This window comes from Ursus arctos, chromosome X, assembly GCF_023065955.2.
Source record: "Ursus arctos isolate Adak ecotype North America chromosome X, UrsArc2.0, whole genome shotgun sequence".
Lineage (NCBI taxonomy): Eukaryota > Metazoa > Chordata > Mammalia > Carnivora > Ursidae > Ursus > Ursus arctos.
The window spans coordinates 69,526,251-69,551,463 of record NC_079873.1 but is presented as its reverse complement, the minus strand read 5'-3'; the positions used below and the strand labels follow the sequence as shown (position 1 = coordinate 69,551,463).

The 25,213-nt window shown below is 35.4% G+C and overlaps 1 protein-coding gene and 1 non-coding gene across 2 annotated transcripts in view; one reads left to right on the top strand and one right to left on the bottom strand.

Moving 5' to 3' along the window:
* Positions 1 to 25,213, bottom strand: part of DACH2 (dachshund family transcription factor 2) — an 807,630-nt gene that overhangs the window by 245,864 nt on the left and 536,553 nt on the right. The gene's annotated exons all lie outside the window — the stretch shown is intronic.
* On the top strand, positions 22,922 to 23,025 carry LOC113242179 (U6 spliceosomal RNA). The gene has a single exon (XR_003311820.1). It is a non-coding gene; the product is annotated as a U6 spliceosomal RNA (small nuclear RNA).

Genomic DNA, 25,213 nt, shown 5'->3' with positions numbered 1-25,213 from the left:
TTAAATTCTTTTTTAAGATTTTATTTATTTATTTGACAGAAAGAGAGCACAGCGGGGAGAGCAGGAGGCAGAGGGAGACAAAGAAGTGGGCTCCCAGGACCCTGGGATCATGACCTAAGCTGAAGGCAGACACTTAAAAACTGAGCCACCCAGAAGCCCTTTTAAGTTTCTTTTTAACTTTTATTTTTTACCTCCACATTTTATAGATATATGCCTCATTTTTTGCCTTTTCTCACTCTATTCAATTTTAGTTTTATATATATATATGTGTGTGTGTGTGTGTGTGTGTGTGTGTGTTTTACTTTCTAACACAGAGACCAAAATTCACTCAGGAACAAGTGGATCACCCTGCTTTTTCCACCCTGTGAGATTATATTCTCTCCCCTACCTTTTTTTCTTTTTTCTTTTGTTTTGTTTTTGCTTGTTTTTCTGTTTTGGTTATTGATGTCTTCAGATATGTCTAGAGTGTATTTTGCTTGGGTCATTGTTGATAATTTTGATTCTGCTCATTCACCCATTCTTCTCTGGGCAAAATGATTAGAAGGAGGAATTCACAACAAAAGAAATAACCAGAGGTAATGTTCTCTGCCACAGATCTAATTGATATAGATACAAGTAAGATGTCAGAGATGGAAAACAGGATGACAATTACAAAATTACTAGCTGGCCTTGAAAAAAGCATAAAAGACACTAGAGACTCTCATAGTGCAGAAATGAGATCTAATCAGACCAAATATAAAAATGTTATAACGGAGATGTAGTCTAAATTGGATGTTCTAACAACTAGGGTGGATGAGGCAGAAGAGAGAGTAAGTGATCTAGAAGAAAGGCTGATGGAAAGGAAAGAAGTTGAGGCAAAGAGAGAAAAAGAGCTAATAGCCCATGAACAAAAGCTTTGAGAAATTAATGATGCCATGAAACATACCAATGTCAGAATTATTGGGGTGCCTGGGGGTGAAGAAAGAGAGGGCAAGAAGGTACATTTGAGCAAATCACAGCTGAGAACTTCCTTAATCTGGAAAAGGAAACAAGCATTCATGTCCAAGAAGCAGAGAGGACCCCTTCCAAAATGAATAAAAATACAACACCCCAACATATAATAGCGAAGCTTACAAATTTTAGAGAAAAAGAATCCCGAGAGAAGCTCAAAACAAGAGGCTTCTTACCTACCGACATCAGACTGATATCGTACCTATCCACAGAAACCTGGCAGGCCAGAAAGGGCTGGCATGTTGTATTCAGGGTACTAAACAAGAAGAACATGCAGCCAAGAATATTTTATCCAGCAAGGCTGTCATTCAGAATGGAAGGGAGTGATAAAAAAAACTTCCAGAAAAAACAGAAACTAAAAGAATTTGTGATCACTAAATGAGTCCCACAAGATATAGTAAAGGGGATTCTGTAAGCAAAGAGAGAACCCAAGAGTAACATAGACCAGGAAAAAGAGATAGAGAGAGAGAGAGAGAGCGAGAGAGAGAGAGAGAGAGAATCTACAGAAACAGGGACTTTACAGGCAATACAGTGGCACTAAATTCATGTCTTTCAATAGTTACTCTGAATGTAAATGGGCCAAATGTTCCCATCAAAACACACAGGTTAGCAGACTGGATGAAAAAGCAGAACCCATCCATAGGCTGCCTACAAGAGACTCATCTTAGACCTAAAGACACCTCCAGATTGAAAGTGAGGGGATGGAGAACAATTTACCATGCTAATGCATCTCAAAAGAAAGCTGAGGTTGCAATCCTCATATCAGACAAATTAGATATTAAACCAAAGGCTATAGTAAGTATATCATACTTGAAGTATTTATCCAACAAGAAGATCTAACTATAGTAAATATTTATGCTCCCAACATGGGAGCAAAAAATTTTATAAACCAATTAATAACCAAAGTAAAGAAACACATTGATAATAATACATTAATAGTAGGGGACTTCAACAACCCCCTCACAACAATGGACAGATAATCTAACTAGAAGATCAACAAAGAAACGAGGGCTTTGAATGACACAATGGACCAGATGAACTTCACAGGTATATACAGAACATTCCAACCTAAAAGAACAGAATACTCATTCTTCTCAAAATCATGGAAATTTCTCCAAAATAGATCACATAGTGGGTCACAAATCATGTCTCAACTGATAGCAAAAGATTGGGATTTTCCCTGCCTATTTTCAGACCACAGTGCTTTGAATCTTGAACTCCAACACAAGAGGAAATTTGGAAGGAACTCAAATGCCTGGAGGTTTAAAAGCATCCTACTGAAGAATAAATGGGTCAACCAGGAAATTAAAAAATAATTTTTAAAAAAATCATGGAAACTAATGAGAATGAAAACACATCTGATCAAAACCTTTGGGATTCAGTAAAAGTGGTCCTAAGGGGGAAGTACATTGCAATACAAGCCTCTCTCAAAAAATTAGAAAGATCTCAAACACAAGCTAACCTTATATCTAAAGGAGTTGGAGAAAGAACAACAAATAAAGCCTAAACCAAGCAGAAGACAAATAATAAAGATTAGAGCAAAAATCAATGAAGTAGAAGCCAGAAGAACAGTAGAACAGATAAATAAAACCAGAAGCTGGTTCTCTGAAAAAACTAAAAAACATTGATAAACCTCTAGCCAAACTCATTCAAAAGAAAAGAGAAAGGACCTAAATTAATAAATCATGAATAAAACAGGAGAGATCATGAACAACACCAAGAAAATAGACAACTTTAAGAACATATTATGAGCAACTATATGCCAACAAATTAGGCAATCTGAAGAAATGGATGCCTTCCCGGAAACTTATAAAACACCAAAACTGAAACAGGAAGAAACAGAAAACCTGAACAGACCCATAACCAGCAAGAGTATTGAAGCAATAATCAAAAATCTCCCAGCAAACAAGAGTTCAGGGCTGGATGGCTTCCCAGGGGAATTCTACCAAATATTTAAAGAAGAAATTATACCTATTCTACTGAAGCTATTTCAAAAAATAGAAATGGAAGGAAAACTTCCAAACTTGTTCTATGAGGCCAGCATTATCTTGATCCCATAACCAGACAAAAGACCCCATCAAAAAGGAGAATTACAGAATAACATCTCTGATGAACATGGATGCCAAAGTACTCACCAAGATATTACCCAATAGGACCCCACTGTACATTAAAAGGATTTTTCACCAGGACCAAGTGGAATTTATTCCTGGGGTGCAAGGTGATTCAACATTTGCAAATCAATCAACATGATACATCAAATTAATAAAAGAAAACACAAAAACCATATGATCCTCTCAATTGATACAGAGAAAGCAGTTGACAAAATACAGCATCTTTTCTTGATTTAAACTCTTTCTTGACAAAAAAAACTTACCAAAGATATAGGGATAGAGGGAACATACCTCAATATCATAAAAGCCATCTACGAAGAGCCCACAGTGAATATAATTCTCAATAGTGAAAAACTGAGAGCATTTCCCTTAATGTCAGGAACACGACAGAGATGCCCACTCTCACCACTGTTGTTCAAAATAGTATTGGAAGTCCTAGCCTCAGCAATCACATAACAAAAAGAAATAAAAAGCATTCAAATTGGCAAACAAGTCAAAATTTCACTCTTCACAGATGACATAATACTTTATATGGAAAACCCAAAAAACTCCACCCCCCAATTGCTAGAACTCATAGAGCAATTCAGCAACGTAGCAGGATACAAAATCAATGCACAGAAATCAGTTGCATACACAAACAATGTGACTGAAGAAATTAAGGAGGCGATCCCATTTACAATTGCACCAAAAACCATAAGACACTTAGGAGTAAACCTAACTAAAGATGGAAGGAATCTGTATTCTAAAAACTACAGAACACTTATGAAAGAAATTGAGGAAGACACAAGAAGTTGGGAAAACCTTCAATGCTCATGGATTAGAAGAATAAATATTCTTAAAATGTCTAGGCTACCCAGAGCAATCTGTACATTCAATCAATCCCTATCAAAATACCATTGACATATTTCACAGAGCTATAACAAACAATCCTGAAATTTGTATGGAACCAGAAAAGACCCTGAATAGCAAGAGGTATGTTGAAAAAGAAAACCAAAGCTGGGGGCATCACAATGCCTGACTTCAAGCTATATCACAAAGCTGTAATCATCAAGACAGCATGGTACAGGCACAAAAACAGACACAAAGATCAATGGAACAGAATAGAGACTCCAGAAATGGACCCTCAACTTTATGGTCAACTAATCTTTGACAAAGCAGGGAAGAATATCCAATGGAAAAAAAAGACAATACACAAAGATAAACTCAAAATGGATGAAAGACCTAAATGTGAGACAGGAATTCATCAAAATTCTAGAAAAGAACACAGACAGCAACCTTTTTGGCCTTGGCTGAAGCAACTTCTTGCAAGACATGTCTCTACAGGCAAGGGAAACAAAAGCAAAAATGAACAATTGGGGCTTCAAGATAAAAAGCTTTTGCACAGCAAAGGAAACAGTCAACAAAACTAAAAGGCAACCTACTGAATGGGAGAAGATAATTGCAAATGATGGATCAGATAAAAAGCTGGTATCCAAGATCTATAAGGAACTTATCAAACTCAACACCTTAAAAAATAAATAATCCAGTCAAGAAATAGGCAGAAGATGTGAACAGACATTTCTCCAAAGAAGATATAGAAGTGGGCAACAGACACATGAAAAAATGTTCAACATCACGTGTCATCAGTGAAATACAAAGTAAAACCACAATGAGATACCACCTCACACCAGTCAGAATGGTATAATTAACAATACAGGGAACAACAAATTTTGGTAGGGATGTGGAGAAAGGGGAACCTCTTATACAGTATGGAGGTTCCTCAAGATGTTAAAAATACAGCCACCCTATGACCCAGCAATTGCGCTACTTGGTATTTACCCCAAACATACAGATGTAGTGAAAAGAAGGGACGTATGCACCCCAATGTTCATAGCAGTAGTGTCCAAATAACCAAACTGTGGAAGAAGCGGAGATGTCCTTCAACAGATGAATGGATAAAGAAGATGTGGTTCATATATACAATGGAATATTAATCAGCCATCAGAAAGGATGAATAGTTACCATTTCCATCAACATGGATGGAACTGGAGGGCATTATGCTAAGTGAAATAAGTCAATCAGAGAAAGACAATTATATCATTTCACTCATATGTGGAATATAAGAAATAGCACAGAAGATCATAGTGGAAGGGAGGAAAAACTGAAAGGGAAGAAATCGGAGAGGGAGACAAACCATGAAAGATTCTTGACACTGGGATACAAACTGAGGGTTGCTGGAGGGGAGATGGGTGGGTGGATGGGTCATCTGAGTGATGGGGCCTAAAAAGGGCATGTGATGTGATGAGCACTGTTTTTTTTTTTTAAGATTTTATTTATTAATTTGACAGACAGAGACAGCCAGCGAGAGAGGGAACACAAGCAGGGGAGTGGGAGAGGAAGAAGTGGAGGATCCTGCTGGGATCACGCCCTGAGCTGAAGGCAGACACTTAACGACTGTGCCACCCAGGCGCCCCGAGCACTAAGTTTTATATGCAACTGATGAATTATTGAACACTATATCTGAAACTAATGATGTACTATATCTTGGCCATTTGAATCTAAATTTTAAGAAAGAGAGAGAGAAAATGAGAGAGGTGGCAGGTGACTTTCCCCTCCACCACCCATAGTATAAACACAGACTCATCTGTGAAAGGAAAGGCTTCAGAGATACATTTATCCTCAATTCAGGGCTCAGGGAAATTTTTTAAAGGCTCTACACCTGGCCTGTGCAGCCTAAGTTCAACACCCAGACTCACACCCCCAACCACCATTGTGTCCCCAGCCCAGCTGTACCAAGCCAATGTCCTGCCCAGCCTTCCATTTCCAGCAGCCCCAGGACTCAGCCTTCAGCCACCAGAGCACTTAGGGGGTTATGGCATAGGACTTATCTCAACACAAATTTTGCTAACACCACTATCCTGCTCCAAATTCCCCAGTGGGCACACTCACAAAATACAGCATAGTTCCCACTGACACCACAGAGAGTGAGCATATCCCACAACAAGCAGAGAGTCAGTGCAGATGATTGCACTAAAAGGAAAATTGACTCAGACACAACAAGACACAAGCAACACCCATATGATACTCTCCCAAAGTGCCAAATTTTGGTGAACAGGGGGCACTGTATTGCAAGAGAATCCAGGACCTCTTCCTCATGAAGTCAATAACTTAAAGAGTAGAAGACACAGATGACTTTCATGACACATATAAATAGATACAGAGATCTAAGGAAAACAGGTAAAAGTAAAATGCCTGATGGAGAATTTAAAGAAATGTTCATAAGGATACTTACTGGACTTGACAAAAGGGTGGAAGACATGAGTGAGACCGCTAACACAGAGTTAAGGAATAGCATAGAAGAGATAAAGAGCTCAATAAACAAAAATAGAAATGCACTTGATGAATGAATAGCAGGAATAAATAGTATGGAAGAAGCAGAGGAAGAATTAATGATCTAGAAGTCAGAGTAATGGAAAGTAATTAAGCTGAACAAGAGAGAGAAAAAAGAATTACATGGTATGAGAACAGAAATATGGAACTCAGTGACTACATCAAATGTAACAACATTAGCTTTATAGGAGTCCGAAAAGAAGAGAGAGAAGGGGCAGAAAATTTATTCAAATAAATAATAGCTGAAAACTTCCCTAATCTAGAGAAGGAAACAGACATCCATATCCAGAAGGCACAAAGAACTCCCACCACAATCAACAAAATCAGGTCAACACCAAGATATATTGTAGTTAAATTTGACAAATAGAGGGATAAAGAAAAAAATCTTAAAAGCAGCATGACAAAAGTAGTCCTTAACTTACAATGGAAAACCCGTAAGTGTAACTGGTGACTTCTCAAGAGAAACGTGGCCAGCCAGAAGAGAGTGGAATGACACATTCAAAGTGCTCAAAGGGAGAAAATTGCAGCCACGAATGCTCTATCCAGAAAGGTTATCACTCAGAATAGAAGGACAGGTAAAGAATTTCCAGAACAAACAAAAGCTAAAGGAGTTTGTGACCCACTAAGCCAGCTCTGCAAGAAATATTAAAGGGGACTCTTTGAGTGGAAAGGAGAGAAAAAAATGAGAGCATAAAGTTGGGAAAGAAAAAAGGAGTAAAAATGAATATTTCTGTAAGAAAAATCCATCAAGGTACTCACCACATGAAAAATAGAAAATATAATATATACCTACAAAATGGGTAGGAGAAGGGAAAACAATGCATTCAAACATAAACAACCATGAACTTAAAATGGACTGCTATATGAAAAAGACATATGCAAACATAATGGTAACCAAATATCAAAAATCAGCAAAACATGAAAGAAAGACAAGAAAGTATCAGAGAAAATCTTCAGAAACAAACACAAAACAAGTAATAAAATGGTAATGAATACACACCTACTAATAATTACTTTGAATGCAAATGGAATAAACGCTATAAAAAGACAAAGGGCGCAGAATGGATTTTAAAAAAAAGATCAATCCATATACAAAGACTCATTTTAGACCTAAAGACACCAGCAGATTGAAAATGAGTAGAAGGAGAAATTTCTATCATCCAAAGGTAAGACAAAAGAAAGCCAGAGTAGCAATACTTACATCATACAAAATAGATGTTAAAACGAAGATAGTAACAAGAGCCAAAGAAGGACACTATATGATAATACAGGGGGAAATCCAATAAGAAGATATAACAATTGTAAATATTTCTCTACCCAACATAGGAGAACTCATATATACAAAACAGTAAATAGCAAACAAAGGAAACCAATTGATAATATCATGATAATAATAGGGGACTTTAACACTCCAATTAGATCAATGGACAGATCATCTAAGCAGAAAATCAACAAGGAAACAATGGCTTTGAATGGCACACTGGGCAAGAAGGATTAATAGATACATTCAGAACTCCATCCTAAAAAAGCAGAATACACATTCTTTTAAAGTGCACATGAAACTTTCTCTCCAGAAGAGAGTTGATATTTGACAACAAAACCAGTCTCGACAAATTCAAGAAGATAATAGTTTATACCTCACATCTTTTCTGACTACACCACTTTGAAACTACAAGTCAACCATATGAAAAAATCTGGAAAGACCACAAACATATGGAGGTTAAGTAACATGCTACTAAACAATGAATGGGTCAACCAGGAAACCAAAGGAGAAAAAAAGTGCATGGAAACAAATGAAAATGAAGCCATGGTGGTTCAAAACCTCAGGGATGCAGCAAAAGTGTTTATAAGAGGGGAGTTTATAGGGGCATCTGGGTGGCTCAGTTGGTTAAGCATCTGCCTTTGGCTTAAGTCGTGATCCCAGAGTCCCAGAATCGAGCCCCGCATCAGGCTGCCTGCTCAGCAGGGAGTCTGTTTCTCCCTCTGCCCCTCACCCTGCTAGTGTTCTCTCTCTCTAACTCTAGTTCACTCTCAAATAAATAAAACCTAAAAAAAGAGGGGAGTTTATAGCAACACAAGCCTACCTCAAGAAGCAAGAAAAAACTCAAATGAACAACCTACCCTTGCATCTAAAGGAGTTAGGAAAATAAAAACAATCAAAACATAAAACTTGCAGAATGCAAGGAAATATTGAAGATTACAGCAGAAATAAATGATACAGAAACAAACAAACAAAAAGCCAGAAGAGATCAATGAAATAAGGAGTTCTTTTTATGAAGAAGCCAATAAAATTGATAAATATCCAGCCAGATTTTTTGAGATAGAGAGCTCAAATACTTAAAATCACAACTGAGAATGGAGAAATAACAACCAATACCAAAGAAATACAATCGTAAGAGAATATTATGAAAAAAATATATGCCCACATATTGGGCAACCTGGAAGAAATGGATGAATTTCTAGAAACATATAAACTACCCAAACTGAAACAGGAAGAAAGAGGAAGTTTGAACAGACTGATAACCAGCAAAGAAATTTTATCAATAATCAAAAAGTCCCAACAAACAAAAAGTCCAGGGCCAGATGGATTCAAAGGCAAATTCTACCAAACATTTCAAGAAGACTTAATACCTATGCTTCTAAAACTATTCCAAAAAATAAAAAAAGGAAGGAAAACTTCCAAATACATTCAATGAGGCCAACATTACCCTGATACCAAACCAGGTAAATACTTCACTAAAAAAGAGGACAGGACAATATCCCTGAAGAACACAGATGCAAAAAATTCTCAGTAAAATAATAGCAAACCAAATTCAACAATACATTAAAATAATCATCCACCACAATCAAGTGGGATTTATTCCTGGGTTCCAAGGGTGGTTCAATATTTGCAAATCAATCAATACATTGCATCAATAACAGAAAGGATAAGAATTGTATAATCATTTCAACAGACCCAGAAAAAACATTTGACAAAATACATCAATTCACGATAAAAACCCTCAACAAAATAGGTTTAAAAGGAATGTACCTGAACATTAAAAAGACCATATATGAATAACCCATAGCTAATATCATTCTAAAAGGAGAAAAACTGAGTATTTCCTCTAGTGTCAGGAGCAAGACAAGGATGTCCACAATCATGACTTTTATTCAACATACTACTAGAAGTCCTAGCCATAGCAATAAGACAAGAAGAAATAAAAGGCATCCAACTCAGCAAAGAAGTAAAACTTCTGCTATTTGCAGATGACATGATACTATATATAGAAAACCCAAAATATTCCACCAAAAACCTACTAGAACTAATAAATTAATTTAGTAAGGTTGCAGGATACAAAATCAATGTAAACAAATCCATTGCATTTCTATACACTAATGAAGCAACAGAAATAAATTTAAGAAAGCAATTCCATTTACAATGCCTCCAAAAAGAACAAAATAGCTATGAATAAACATAACCAGAGGCAAAAATGTACTCTGAAAAATATAAAACTGATGAAAGAAACTGAAAATTACACAAACAAATGAAAAACATTTCATGTTTTTCAAACACGTTCATGGACTGGGAGAACCAAGACTGTTAAAATGTCCATATGACCCAAAATGATCCAAAGAGTTAATGCAATCCTTTTCAAAATACCAATAGCATTTCGGACACAACAAAAACAAGCAATACTAAAATTTGTATGAAACCAGAAAGGCCGTGAATAGCCAAAGTAAGCTTAAACAAACAAACAAACAAACAAGAAAAACAAAGCTGTAGATATCACAATTACAGACTTCAAATTATATTACAAAGCTTTGATAATCAAAACAGTATTGTACCAGCACAAATACAAACACATAGATCAATAGAAAAGAATGGAAAGCCCAGAAAGAAGCCCATGTTTCTATGGTCAATTAATCTTCAACAAAGGAGGCAATAATATTCAATGGGAAAAAGACAGCCCCTTCTACAAATGATACTGGGAAAACTGGAGAGCTACATGCAAAAGAATGAAACTGGACCACTTCTTACACCATACACAAAACTAAATTCATAACGGATTAAAGACCTAAATGTGAGACCTGAAATGATAAATATCCCAGAAGAGAACACTAGCAATTATTTCTGACATTGGTCATAGTGACATTTGTTGATATGTCTTTTCTGGTAAATGAAAGAAAAGCAAAAATAAAATATTGGGAATATACCAAAATAAAAAGCTTCTGCACAGCAAAAGAAACAATCAACATAACTAAAAAACAAACTGCAGAATTGGAGAAGATATTTGCAAATGACATATTTGATAAAAGGCTACTAACTGAAATATATAAAAAAACTTATAGAATTCAACATCAATATATAATCCAGTTAAAAACTGGGAAGAAGACATGCACAGATATTTTTCCAAAGAAGACATCCAGATGGCCAAAAGACACAAGCAAAATTGATCAACATCACTCATTGTCAAGGAAATACAAATCAAAACCACAATGAGATATCACCTCACACATATCAAAATGGCTAAAATCAAAAACACAAGAAACAACAACTGCTGGTGAGGATGTGGAGAAAAAGGAATCCTCAAGCACTGTTGTTGGAAATGCAAACTGGTGCAGCCACTCTGGAAAACAGTATGGAGGATCCTCAAGAAGATAAAAATAGAACTAACGGTGTGTTGTTGATTTTAGCTATACTCATGGGTGTTTGGTGATGACTCTGTAGCTTTGATTCATATTTCCCTGATGATCAGTGATGTTGAACATCTTTTCATGGGCCTGTTGCCATCTTTGGGAAAATGTCCATTCAGATCTTCTCCCCATTTTTTAACTGTATTATTCATTTTTTCAGTGTTGAGTTTTAGAAGTTCTTTATATAGTTTGGATACAAACATTTTATCAGATATGTCATTTGCAAAAATACTCTCTCATCCCATAGTTCACCTTTTAGTTTGGTGATTGTTTCTCTTACAGTGCAGAAGTTTTTATTTTGATGTAGTCCAAATACTTTATTTTTCCTTTTCTATCACTTGCCTCAGGAAACATACTGAGAAAGAAGTCACTACAGCTGATCTCAAAGAGATTACTGCCTGTGTTCTCCTCTAGGATTTTTATGGTTTCCTTTTTCACAGTTAGGTCTTTAATTCATTTTGAATTTATTTTTGTGTATGGTGTAAGGAAGTGGTCCAGTTTCATTCTTTTGCATGTCACTGTCCAGTTTTCCCTATACCGTTTGTTGAAAAGACTATCTTTTTCACCTTGGATATTCTCTCCTGCTTTGTTGAAGATTAATTGACCATATATCTGTGGGTTCATTACCGGGTTTTTTAATCGGTACCATTGATCTATGTGTCTATTTTTGTACCAGTAACTTACTGTGTTGATCAATACAGCTTTGTAATGTAACTTGAAGTCTGGAATCGTGATGCCTCCACCTTTGCTTTTCCTTTCAGGGTTGCTTTGGCTATTTGGGGTCTTTTGTGATTCCATACAAATTTTAGTATTGTTTTCTCTAGCACTATGAAAAGTACTGGTGGTAGTTTGATAGGGTTTGCATTAAACGTGTTGACTGCTTTGGGTGGTATAGACAATTTAACAATATTTGTTCTTTCAATCCATGAACATGGAGTGTCTTTCCATTTCTTTGTGTCATCTTCAATTTCTTTCATCGGTGTTTTATACTTTTCAGAATACAGATCTTTCACCTCTTTTGTTAGGTTTATTCCTAGATATCTTACTGTTTTTGGTTTGATTATAAATGAGATTGATTTCTTCTTTCTCCTTCTGCTATTTCATTATTGGTGTATAGAAATGCAACATATATATTTACATTGATTTTGTATTCTTCAAATTACTGAATTCATTTATCAGTTCTAGCAGTTCTTGTCAGAATAGCTAAAATAAGCAACAGAAGAAATAACAGGTGTTGGCAAGGATGTTGAGGAAGGGAAGTCCTCTTTCAATGTTGGTGGCAGTGCAAACTGGTGCAGCCACTCTGGAAAAAACAGTATGGAAGTTCCTCAAAAAGTTAAAAATATAACTACCCATGATCCAGCAATTGCACTACTAGGTTTTTACACAAGGAATACAAAAATCCTAATTCAAAGGGATACATGCACCCTGATGTTTATAGCAACATTATTAACCATAGCCCAATTATGGAAAAAGAACCATGTGTGCATTAACTGATAAATGGATAAAGAAGATTTTGTATCTTCTTTATCACACACACACACACACAATGGAATAGTTAGTACTCAGACATGAAAAAGAATGAAATCTTGCCATTTGCAATAACATGGATGGAGCTAGAGAGTAATAATAAGCAAAATAGATCAGTCGGACAAAGATAAAGAGCATATGATTTCACTCATATATGGAATTTAAGAAACAAAACAAATGAACAAGGGGAAAAAGAGAGAGGCAAACCAAGAAACAGACTCTTAATTATAGAGAACAAACTGATGGTTACCAGAGGGCAGTTGAGTGGGGGAATGGGTTAAATAGGTGATGGGGATTAAGGAGTGCACTTGCTGTGATGAGCACCAAGTGTTCTGTGAAATTATTGAATCACCATACTGTACACCTGAAACTATTATACTGTATGTTAACTAACTGAATTTTAACAAAAATTTTAAAAACTAAATTATACCCTCTATTTAAAAAAAAATCACACTAACCTGCAATTTGATAATTGCACTACTGTATTTACCAAAAGAATATAAAAACACTAATTCAAAATGATATATTCACCATTATGTTTATAGCAGCATTATTCCTATAGCCAAGTCATGGAAGTACCCTAAGTGTCCATGAACAGATGAATGGATAAAGAAGTATATATACACAATGGAATATTATTCAGCCATGAACAAAAATGATATCTTGCCATTTGCAATAACATGGATAAAGTTAGAGAATATGATGTTAAGCAAAATCAGTAAGTTGGAGAAAGACAAATACCATATGATTTCACTCATACATGGAATTTAAGAAACAAAACAAATGAACAAAGAAAAGCAAAAGAGAGATGAAAACCAAGAAACAGACACTTAAATATAGAGAACAAATTGATGGTTACCAGAGAGGAGGCAGGTATGGGAATGGGTTAAATAAGGGATATGTATTGAAGAGTACAATTATCATTAAGAGTACTGAACAATGTATAGAATTGTTGAATCACAATATTGTATACTTGAAACTAATATAACACTGTATGTCAGCTATATTGGTTTTAAAATAAAAAAATCATTTAAGTGATTCATAAAATAAAAGAACATAAAAAAGATATATACATAAAACATGGAGGGGGAGTAAAAAAACTTAGTGCTTTTAGAATGGGTTCAAGTTTATGTCCCCATCAACCTGATATAGACTGCTATGTGCAGAGAATCTTATATATAAAATTTTCCCCCAAGTTTTTATTTAAATTCCTGTTAGTTAACATACACTGTAATATTGGTTTCAGGTGTAGAATTTAGTGAATGAACACTTCCATATAACACCTGGTGTTCATCACAAGTGTCCTTCTTTAAAAATTTTTAAAACTTAAAAAAATATATACTAAATGGTAACAACAAATCAAAAGCTTTTAATAGATATGCAAAAATAAAGAGAAAGGAAGCCAAGTATATCACTAAAGAAAGCCATCAATCCACAAGGGAAGAAAGAAAAAGAAAAAAGGAACAGAGAAGAATAACAAAAGTACAGTAAAACAAATAACAAATAGAATAAGGACATAACCATCAAAACAAATCAGGAAAAAATATCCAATGGACCAAAGACGGTCTCTTCAAAAAATGGTGCTCAGAAAATTGGACAGCTACATACAGAAGAATGAAACTGGAGCGTTCTCTCACACCATACACAAAGATAAACTCAAAATGGATGAAAAACCTCAATGTGAGACAGGAACCCATCAAAATCCTAAAGAAGAACATAGGCAGTAACCACTTTACCATTGGCCACAACAACTTCTTTCAAGACATGCCTCCAAAAGCAAGGGGCTGCTCCATACCCCCATCACCCTCCTCCACCAATGTCATTGCAAATGACAAGATATAATCTTTTTTATGGCTGAGTACTATTCTATCATATATATATATATATGATATATATATAAAACAAAGATCACATATATATATATATTCTATCATATATATATATGATATATATAAAACAAAGATCACATATATATAAAACAAAGATCACATATATATATATATATATATATATATATATATATATATATATACACATACATGCACACACACACACACAAAATCTTCTTTATCCCTTTATCTGTCAATGAACACTTGGGTTTTTTCCCATAATTTGACTATGGTTGATAATGCTGCTATAAACACTAGGGTGCATGCACCCTTTGAATTAGTATTTTTGTGTTCTTTCAGTAAATACTTAGTGAAGTTGCCAGATCATAAGGTAGTTCTATTTTTTTTAACTTTTTGAGAAACCTCCATACAGCTCTCCATAGTGGCTGCACCAGTTTGCATCCCCACGAACGGTATAAAAGGGTTCCCCTTCTCTGCATCCTCGTCAACACCTGCTGTTTCTGGTGTTGTCGAGTTTAGCATTCTGATAGGAGTGAGGTGATATATCATTGTTTTTTATTTATATTTCCCTGATGATAAGTGATTTTGAACATCTTTTCATGTCTCTGTTGGCCATGTGTATGCCTTATTGGAAAAATGTTTATTCATGTCCTCTGCCCAATTTTAATTGGATTGTTGGTTTTTTAAATTCTTTATAAATTTTGCATGTGAATAGTTAAACAGATATTTTATTTGCAAATATTTTCATCCATTCCATAGATTCCTTTTTAGTTTGGTTGACTATTACCTTTGCTATACAGAAGGGTTTTATTTTGATAAAGTCCCAATAATTTGTTTTTCTCTTTGTTTCCTGGCCTCAGGGGACATATGTAGTAAGAAATTGCTTTGGCCAATGCAAATGGGTTACTGCCTGTGTTCTCTAGGATTTTAATGGCTTCTTCTCTCATATTTAGTCCTTAATCCATTTTGAATTTATATTTGTGTATGGTGAAAGAAAGTTGTCCACTTTCATTCCTTTTCACGTTGCTGTCCAATTCTCCCAATGCCATTTGCTGGAAAGATTGTCATTTTCCCTTAGGATAGTCTTTCCTGCTTTGTCAATGATTAATTGACCATATAGTTGTGGGTTCATTTCTGGGTTTCCTATTCTGTTACATTGATCTATGTGCCTATTTTTGGGCCAGAACTATACTGTCTTGACCACTACAGCTTCGTAATATAACTTGAAGTCAGGAATTGTGATGCCTCCACATTTGCTTTCCTTTTTCAAGGTTGCTTTGGCTATTCAGGGTCTTTTATGGTTCCATAGATATTTTAGGATTGTTTGTTGTATGTCTGTGAAAAATGCTGGTCAGATTTTGAAAGTGATTGCATTAAATGTGTAGATTGCTTTGGGCAGTAGAGATGTTTTAACAATATTTGTTCTTCTACAACATGAGCATGGAAAGTTTTTCCATTTCTTTGTGCCATCTATAATCTTTCATCAGTGTTTTGTACTTTTCAGGGCATAAGTCTTTCACCTCTTTGGTTAGTTTTATTCTTTGGTATCTTATGGTTTTGGGTGCAATTTTAACTTGATTTCTCTCTCTGCTACTTCATTACAGGTGTACAGAAATGCAACAGATTTCTGTATGTTGATTTTGTATCCTGTGACATTACTGAATTAGTGAATCAGTCCTAGCAATTTCTTGTTGGACTATTTTAGTGTTTCTATATAGATTATCCTGTCATCAACAAATAGTGAACATTTTACTTCTTGCTGTTTTGGATGCTGTTTATTTCTTTTTGTTGTCTGATTGCTGTGGCTAGGACTTCCAGGACTATGTTAAATAGCAATGGTGAGAGTGGACAGCCCTGTCTTGCTCCAGGCCATAGAGGAAAAACTCTCAGTTTTTCCCCATTGAGGAAGATGTTAGCTGTGGGTTTTTTTAAATATGGCTTTTAAGGTGTTGAGATATGTTCCTTCTAATCCTACTTTGTTGAGGTTTTTATCATGAATGGATGTTGTACTTCATCAAATGCTTTCTCTGCATTTAATGAAAGAATTGTATGGTTCTTACCTTTCTTTTATTAATGTAGTGTATCAAGTTGATTGATTTATGAATATTAAACCACCCTTGATCATGATTAATGATTCTTTAATGCACTATAGGATTCACTTTGCTAGTATTTTATTGAGAATTTTTGCATCCACGTACATCAGGGATATTGACCTCTCATTCTCTTTTTCAGTAGAATCTTTATTTGGTTTTGGTATCAGGGTAATTCTGGCCTCAAAGAATAAATTTGGAAATTTCCTTCCTTTTCTATTTTTTGGAACAGTTTGAGAAGAATAAGTGTTAACTCTTTTTTAGATGTTTGGTAGAATTCAAGTTTCATGGTGTCAGAAAATATGCATAGTATGATCTCAATCTTTTTGTATTTGTTGAGGCCTGATTTGTGATCCATTATGCAATGTATTCTGGAAAATGTCCCATTTGCACTCAAAGAGAATGTGTATTCTGCTGTTTTAGGATGGAATGTTCTGAATATATCTGTTAAGTTCATATGGTCCATTGGGTCATTCCAAGCCCTTGTTTCCTTGTTGATTTTCTCTTTAGATGATGTGTCCATTGATTAAAGTGGGGTTTTAAAGTCCCTTATTATTATATTATTGTCAATGAGTTCCTTTACATTTGATATTGTTTTATGTATTTGGTGTTCCATGTTGGGTGCATAAATATTTACAATTGTTAGATCTTCTTTTTGGATACTACCCTTTATTATGATATAGTGCCCTTCTTCAATTCTTGTTGTAGGCTTTCATTTGAAGTATAGTTTTCTGATATAAGTATTGCTACTCTGGCTTTCTTTTGATGCCATTTGCATAATAAATGTTTCTCCATCCTCTCACGTTAAATCTCCATCCTCTCACTTTAAATTTTTAAGTATAAAATGAATCTCTTACTCTTAATCATAGGAAACAAACTGAGGGTTCCTGGAGGGGAGGTGGGTGAGGGGATAGGGTAACTGGGTGATGGACATTAAGGAGGACACATGATGTAATAAGCACTGGGTGTTACATAAAACTGATGAATCACTGAACCCTACCTCTGAAACTAATAATACACTGTATGTTAATTAATTGAATTTAAATAAATTTAAAAATAAAAAAGCTGTGATAGATTTTCAATAAATGTTTTCTTATCAAAAAAGTAAAAAAATAAAAAAAAATAGTAAAATAAGTCTCTTGTAGGCAGCATATAGATGTATCTTGTTGTTTTTGTTGTTTTTATCTATTCTGACACACTATGTCTTTGGTTTGGAGCATTTATTTCTTTTGCATTTAGAGTAATTATTGATAGATATGTATTTATTGCCATGTTATTACTTTTTTTTCATTGTTTCTGGAGATTTTCTTTGTTCCTTTCTTTTTTTTTTTTCTCACTTTTATTCTCTCCTTTCCACTCAGTCCCCTTTAATATTTACTGCAGGGCTGTTTTAGTGGTCATGAACTCCTCTAGTTTTTATATGTCTGGGACACTCTTTGTCTCTCCTTCTCTTCTGAATTACTACCTTCCTGGATAAAGTATTCTTGGCTGCAGATGTTTTTTCCATTCAGCACGTTGAATATATCATGCCACTCTCTTCTGTCTTTCCAAGTTTCTGTTGAGAAATCTGCAGTTAGCCTTATGGGTCTTCCCATGTAAGTTAAGGACTTATTTTGTCTTGTTACTTGTAAGATTTTTTTCTTTATCACTATATTTTGCAAATTTAATTACAATATGCCTCAGTGTTGGCCAGCTTTTGGGTTTTTCTTTTATTTTTTTATTTTTTTGTCCCTCCTGGATTGCATATTTGTTTCCTTTCCCATATTAGGGAAGTTTTCAGGTATTATTCCTCAAATAAGTTTTCTGCCCCCTTTCCTCTCACTTCCTCCTCTGGTACTCTATAATACAAATGTTATTACATTTGATGGAGTAACTGATTTCCCTAAACCTATTTTCACGTTCCATAATTCTTTCTCTCCTTTGTTCAGCTTCATTATTTTCCATTATCTTATCTTCTACATCACTTATTCATTCATCTGCTTCTTCCAACTGTTTTCGTTGCATTGAGCCTGTTTCTTATCTGTTATTGCATTGTTCATTATTGACTGATTCTTTTTTAACTCTTTCATCCTTGTGATAAGGGCCTCTCTGAAGTCTTCCATTCTTTTCTCAATCTCAGTGAGTATCCTTATGATTGTTGCTTTAATTACCATCAGGCATGTCACTTATATCTGTTTAACTTAGATCTTGGGCTGTGAAATCTTTTCTTGTTCTTTCATTTGCAATTAATTATTGGCATTTTGTCTAAGTGTCTACCTTCTCTTTTATGTTAAAAAAGCCCATTATGTTTCCCATTTCTGAGAGTAATGGCTTTATGAAGAAGAGATCACATAGTGTCTAGGGCCTTCCACTTCAGTGTGTCTCTGGTGTGTGCTGTGTGTGCTGTGTTGTTGTGTTTTGGCTTCTTTATTCTTCAGGCCAGTCATCTGCAGAGGCTCTCCTTGCCTTCAGTGTCCTTGGCCAGAATGTGGCTAGTTTTAACTAGGTGTACTTTGATCAGGTTGTGAAATGAGAACTAAAACTAGTTTCACCAGAACTGAGTCCCTGCATAAATATCTGGTCAGCAGATGTGGTGTGGACAGCAGTTTCTGGGTAGGGGCCTACTGTTCTGGTACTGATGCAAGCTTGACTGAGAAAGGCAGTCCCGCCAGAACACAGTAGTGTAGGACTTGGTGTAAGCAAGTAAGGCAGCCAGTATGGGTGCTGTGTTGGTTATGGAAGATGGTTCTATGTTTATGCTGATGGATGGGGAAGGGACGTGGCACCAGTCAGCTCCCCCAGAGGAGCATCTCCCTCCATGCTGCCTCTCAAGGATGCACTCTGAGAAGAGTGAATAATCTCCTCCCTGTGTGTCCCAGGCATTTTTCAGATCCCTGTTTCCACACTATCTGTCTCTGTATTGTTTGATTGCCTTCTTGCCAGGAGTAGTGCAGTGCCCTCTGGCCTCTATTCCAGAAAAGCCTGCTGACTTTTAAAACTCCAGGCTTTACAGACATAGTGGGGGGAGGGCTTGTTCTGGTTTTCTCAGGGAGGGACCACCATATTGAGATTGATGTAAGCTTGACCAAGAAGGGTAGTTACACCAGAGCATAGGGGGGTGGGACTTGGTGTAAGCAGGTTAGGCAGTGTCAGTTCTGAGCTGCTTCCAACAGGTGGCTCTTGTTTATGCTGAAGATGTGGGAGGAAAATGGCATGAGTCATCTCCTTTTTCCCCAGAGAGGATTCTCCTGCATTGTTGATTCTTGGGGAAGCACCCAGAGGACTTAAAGAAGAACAAATAATCTGTGTGCCCCAGTCATTCTTCGGATCTCTGTTTCTATGCTGTCTGCCCCTCAGTTGTTTGTCTGCCTTGTCCCCAGGAGTAAGGCAGTGCCCTCAGGGCTCTATCCCAGCCAAGCCAGCTGTTCTGTTGTGGTTGCAAGAACTCACAAAAATCAGTCCTTCTCATTTCCTCAGCCAATGGCTTTGAGGATATGTTCTCCTTGTGTGTTTCCCTATGTGCTCCTCTATCTGTGACCCTTCTCTGCATCCATAGCCTCTGCCACACTGCAGCACCTGTGACCAGTTTCTCCCCTGAACCACATTACCACACTTCCTAACTTCTTTGATGTGGCTTCTCTCCCTTTTGCTGTGGAGTTTGTTCTGTCAGTCTTCAGGTTGATTTCTGAGATATTTAGAATGATTTGATAGTTATCTTGTTGTGTTCCAAGGATGAAATGAACCTAGGGTCCTCCTACTCTGTCTTCATCTTAGCTCACCAATGATCATTTTAATTGATGCAGAAAAAGAATTTGATGAAGTACAATATCCATTCATGATAAAATCCCTCACCAAAGTAGGCTTAGAGGGAACATACTTCAATATAATAAAGGTCATATATGAAAAACACATAGCTAATATCATACTCAATTGTGAAAAACTAAGAGCTTTTCCCTTAAGATAAAGAAAAAGACAAAAATGTTCACTCTCACTGCTATTGTTCAACATTTACTGGAATTCTTAGCTACGACAATTAGACAAGAAAAAGAAATAAAAAGCATTCAATTTAGTAAGGAAAAACTGTACTGTCACTATCTGTAGATAACATGATACTTACTGTATGTTGTAAACCCAAAAGCCTCCACCAAAATACCACTAGAAGTGATAAATGAATTCAGTTAAGTCACCAGATATAAAATCAATGTACAGAAATCTGTTTCATTTCTTACAATAATAATGAAGCAGCAGAAAGAGAAAGTAAGAAAACAATTATATTTACAATTGCACCAAAAAGAATATAATACCTAGGAATTAACTTACCCGAGGAAGTGAAAGACCTGTAATCTGAAAAATACAAAAATTTGTTGAAAGAAATTGAAAGTGACACAAGGAAATGAAAGAAATTCCAGGTTCATGGATTGGGAAAACCAAGACTATTAAAATATCCCTACTATCTAAAGCAATCCAAGATTAAATGCATTCTTTATCAAAATCCAACATTTTTAACAGAACAAGAACAAACAATCCTAAAATTTATATGAAACCACAAAAGGCCCCAAATAGCCAAAGCAATCTTGAAAAAGAAAACAGAAACTGGAGGTATCACAATTCCAGATTTTAAGATATGCTACAAAGCTGTTGTCATCAAATAGTGTGGTCCTGGCACAAAAATATACACATAGATCAATGGACCAGAATAGAGACCCCAGAAATAAACTCATGCTTATACTGTCAATTAATCTATGAAAAAAGAAATAAGAAAATGCAATGAAAAAAACAGTCTCTTCTATAAATTGTGTTGGGAAAACTGGACAGCTACATGCAAAAAAATGAAACTGGACCACTTTCTTATATCATATACAAAAATCAATTCAAAATTGATTAAATATATAAATGTGAGATCCAAAACCATGGAATTCTTTTTTTTATGTTTAGTATAGAGTTCCTTGTTATTTTATTTCTAATTCTTGGGACATTTACAATGGATGTATAGCAGCACCACAACTTAAAACCATGAAATTCTTAGTAGAAAACTTCAGCCGTAATCTCTTTGATATCAGTCATAGACACATTTTCCCTAGCTTGTCTCCTTTGGCCAATGAAAGAAAAACAAAAATAAGCTATTGGGATATACTAAAAACAAAAAGGTTTTGCACAGCAAACGATCAATAAACAATAAGACAACCCACCAATTGGGAGAAGATATTTGCAAATGACATATCCAATAAGAGGTTAAGATCCAAAATATATAATGAACTTATAACACTGAACACCAAAAAACCCCAAACAACCCAATTAAAAATTGGGAATTATACATGAGTAGATATTTTTCATGAAGACATACAGATGGCCAGCAGACACATGAAAAGATGTTCGACATTACTCATCATCAGGGAAATGCAGATTAAAACCACAATATTACATCATACTTGTCAGAATGGCTAAAATCAAAAAGAAAAGAAATAACATCAGGTGTTGTATGGAAGTGTTGAATCACTATATTGTATACCTGAAACTAATATTATACTGTATGCTAACTAACTGGAATTTAAACAAAAACTTCAAAAAAAAATAAATAAATAAAAATAACAAGTGTTTTCAAGCATGTAGAGAAAAAGGAACACTCATGCACTGTTGGTAAGAATGCAGGATAATGCAGCCATAGTGGAAAACAGTATAGACATTCCTCAAAACACTAAAAATAGAATTAACATGTGAGCCAGTGATTCCACTACTGGGTATTTACCCAAAGAATATGTAAACACTAACTTGAAAAGATATATGCAGCCCTATGTTTATTGTAGCATTATTTACAATAGCCAAGATATGGAAGCAACCCAAGTGTCCATCCATAAATGAATGAATAAAAAAATGGTGTATATATATAATGAAATACTAATAAGTCATAAAAAATGAAATATTGCCATTTGCAACAACATGGATGGATCTAGAGGGTACAACGCTAAGTAAAGTAAGTCAGAGAAAGAAAAATATTGTATGGCAATTCATATGTGTAATTTAAGAAACAAAAATAAATGAACAAAGAAAGAAACAAACAAACAAAAACTTCAGACTGTTAAATATAGAGAACAAACTGGTAGTTGTCAGGCGGGAGGTGGGGGGATGAGTGAAATAGGTGAAGTGATTAAGAGTACTCTTATGACGAGGACTGAGTAATGCATAGAATGGTTGAGTCATTATATTGTACACCTGAAATTAATGTAACACTGTATGTTAGTTATACTGGAATTAGAATTTTGAAAAAATACCAAATATATATATATGTGTGTGTGTGTGTGTGTGTGTGTGTATACATATATGTTTTTTGCTTCATTAGCACATATGCTAAAATTATAACAATATAGAGAAAATTACCATGGCCCCTGAATAAGGATAAAAATGCAAATTTGTGAAGCATTCCATATTTTTGGTGATGATTGCAAAATGATGTGAATTTACTTAATACTAATGAACTGTATACTATTTAAAATGGTATTTTATGCTGTATACGTTTTGTTACCACAAAAGAGAACATATTTGTTCAAGTCAGTGATCCCCTACAATCAAAAACTGATACCAAACTTATAAAAAAGAACAGATTGTTAGTTTCTAGTATACTGCCAAATTTGTGACTATTTTCCTTCCACAGTTGCTTAAAGAAAGTATTTAAGTTTCAGTTGAAACATGTTAAGCAAAGGTAATTTACATTTTGGTGTGTTTTTTTGTTGTTGTTGTTTTAACCACACGAATGAAGTATATAATTTAAAATGTCACCACGGTGATGAAAGGGAAGAAAGGGGATGCTGCCTGAGAACATGATGGAAAACACACATTGATTTAGGAGGGCCTCTGAGACAGAGGGAGGGAGAGGAAAGAGGAGTGACCCAGGGGGCCTGACCTGTGAAGGCCCCCAGGCAGGAAGAGCTCACTGGAGGGGCCGCATGGCCTGTGGGCCAGGCTGTGGACTGGGACAGCATGGCCCTGAGCTCAGAGGGAAAGCATGGATGGGCTTCCAGAAGGGGAGGGGTGGGATCAGATGCATGCTGGTGGGGAGAACGGAGTGGAGGCCAGTGAAGGCCCAGCATTCCGGGTTGTGCAATTTTTCAGTGTGGTGATGCCTCCTCTCTTGAATTTCCCTGCAGTTCATCTCTCTGACTCGGCCCCTTACATTTTGAAATGTGTTTGACTATAACAAGGGAGTCAACAAGAGTATATGCAATAAGATATACAACATCCGTACTGTAAGTTTAATTTATAGAAAGTCACAGAAAAGAGTCACATTCACAGAAGAAAGTTGAAAAGAATTCTTATACATTAAATCAATTCACTTTTGATCTGTAAATCAACAATAACAGTAATTGATAGAAGTGCAGCCTAATTTTGGATGATTTGGTTTGGCTCTGCAGCAGTTAATACCAAAAAATAGAAATGAGAGAAATAGAGTAAACTAGCATTAACAGCATTGATAGAAAAACCTGGCCAAGTTCAAATATATAACAAAAACCACGTTTACCTTAAGATAATTTCCAGATTGGTAAGGAAATTCAATTCACTAAATGTATTTTAAAATATGTATTTGAGGAAATCAGAAGATGTGTAGGTAGATATACTTTAAGCATTTTAACTCAGGATATTAATTTTTAAAAGTGGTTATTTTTATGTAATTTCACTCTCTCTACATAGTTTGTTTGGCTCAGTGCAGCTATAAGACTCGTATCCTTGTTGCTTTTTGGAAAGCTGTTTCTGCCTGTGTGGAAAACCAGTAACACACTTCAAAATTAGAGCAAATGAATACATTTTTCTTTAGAAGAAAAATTCAGGAGGAAAACTTCTTATTCATTTTTCTTTAGAAATAGAATAAATGGGAAATTAGCCTCAAATTAAAAATCTATTTTGGCCTAAATTTAATCTCTAGTGTTAACTTCTGTGTAGCAGCTAATGAAAATTCAAATGTATTTTGTGTTTGTTCAAAAGGTATCAAAGTGCCATTAGAAGAATATTAAACTTCAGGGGGCGCCTGGGTGGCTCAGTCATTAAGCATCTGCCTTCGGCTCAGGGCGTGATCCCAGGGTCCTGGGATCAAGCCCCACTTCAGGCTCCATGATAGGCTGGGAGCATGCTTCTTCCTCTCCCACTCCCCCTGCTTGTGTTCCCTCTCTCGCTGGCTGTCTCTTTCTCTGTCAAATAAATAAATAAATAAAATCTTTAAAAAAAAAAAGAGGTCTTGCTTTAATGGCTTCCTTTATAATAAAAAGGAAGAATATTAAACTTCAATAACGAATCACCTTTCTAAAAGGTAATTGACTTCCTGAAGATCACTGCCATTTGAGACTTCTAAGTAGCTGGTCTTCTCTTGGATATGCCATATAAATGCCAGAGAATGACCTGTGCAATCAATTCTCCACTCTTCTGTATAGTAGTTATCAAATACTGCTATGCTATGTTGCCACAGAAAGCTACTACAATGATCCTGTGATGTTTTAACATTATGAAATTTTGCATTCTAAACACATATATGACTTAAATCAAGACTGAAAAATCCAGCAAAACATCTAGAAATGTTGGTTGTTAAAAAAAATCTGCATTTTTAAGATGATTAGCATATTTATTATAATCA